Here is a 1,320-nt window from a genome sequence, read left to right as displayed (position 1 = left end):
CCCCCCTGCCTCTCTTTCTCCCAGGAGAGCTGACTTGCGGGTGGCTACAGGAAGGGAGAAGCTCAGCCCTCGCACAACGTCACGGAGAACTTCTCCAGCAAGAAGGAAGACGGGACACAGCTTGGTTCGGTGGTGGCCACGCTCCCAGCTGATATCTCTGCCCCTTCGTCTTTCCCCTTGAGCCTTTCCTACTCTCCTTGGGTGATGCGAGAGCTTATGGGAGACCTTCTCTTCTTTGCCTAAGCTGGACACACCAGATACGGGACCGGGACAACGTTTTTGCTCCTCACGTATCCCTGCTGCACGAGGAGCTCCTGCTTTCCAGCTGGAGCAGACCATGGCCGGGAAGCCAGGTGGGATTTCCAAGCCTGGAGGGCAAGACCTCGTGCTTTGCACAGAGCCCCACAGACACATCCTCCCTCTCGCACCTCCTCCCCTCTGCCCCTGGACTCAGCCAGAAGACGACGGGTGATGCCTGGTGGCCCCTCCACTACCAGCACCACTCACCGAGCCGAGCGCACCATCTCCTCCCTCTCCCCAGCCTTGCCGACGGTCTTGGCAGTTGTCACTCTCACCTCCTCCCCATCCACCACGAACCTCCGGGTTTTCCTGACCATCCTGTGGAGGGAGGCAGCTTCCTACGACCACAAGCAAGACTTTAGAGCTCAGGTGACCCAAAGCTGCGTAAACCCAACACGGGAACCCACGCAGGGTGAGGAAGCTTCACGTGGCCACGTTACCTGCAAGCTTGTCACCTGCTGGGCGTCCCCAGCAGACGGGAAAGGCTGCGCCACTGCAGGAAGGACACTTGGACCTTGTACCTCTGCGGGGTTTTTCACAGGGGGCGGCTCCTCTCCCCGCTTTGGCGTGACAGGAGGATCGGGTGCGTTCCCCGTTTCCCACGCTGCCCACGCCTGGGTGCGGACAAGGGCAGCGTCAAAGCTCACGGTCTTTGTGGCCTTTGGATGCCCACCAAGGCTCTCCTGGGGCTCTGGCACTGCTCTGTGACCCTCCAAGCCACCCGTCACCCCTCCAGGTCCATCCTTTGATGGCCCTTCAAGAGCTGGAGCAACTTGCACCCCATCTTCTCCAAGCTCTCCATCATTTCCACCTTGTCCTTTAGATTGCCACCTGCACCAACCATGATCATGCATACCTAGAGCTAAGTCCTCCTAATACAGGCAATGGCCCTGGGGCTTCCACGAGGGATGAATCCTCTGCTGAATTTTGGGCCTCCTCGCTTGCAGGTCCTTCTCCTGCACGTGCTGCAGAGGCTGCCTTGGGTTCCTCTCCTGCCAGCATCACCCGCCCTGACCTGGC

This window comes from Apaloderma vittatum, unplaced genomic scaffold (genome assembly GCF_000703405.1).
Source record: "Apaloderma vittatum isolate BGI_N311 unplaced genomic scaffold, ASM70340v1 scaffold26219, whole genome shotgun sequence".
NCBI lineage: Eukaryota > Metazoa > Chordata > Aves > Trogoniformes > Trogonidae > Apaloderma > Apaloderma vittatum.
Note: the sequence above shows the minus strand (reverse complement) of the source record.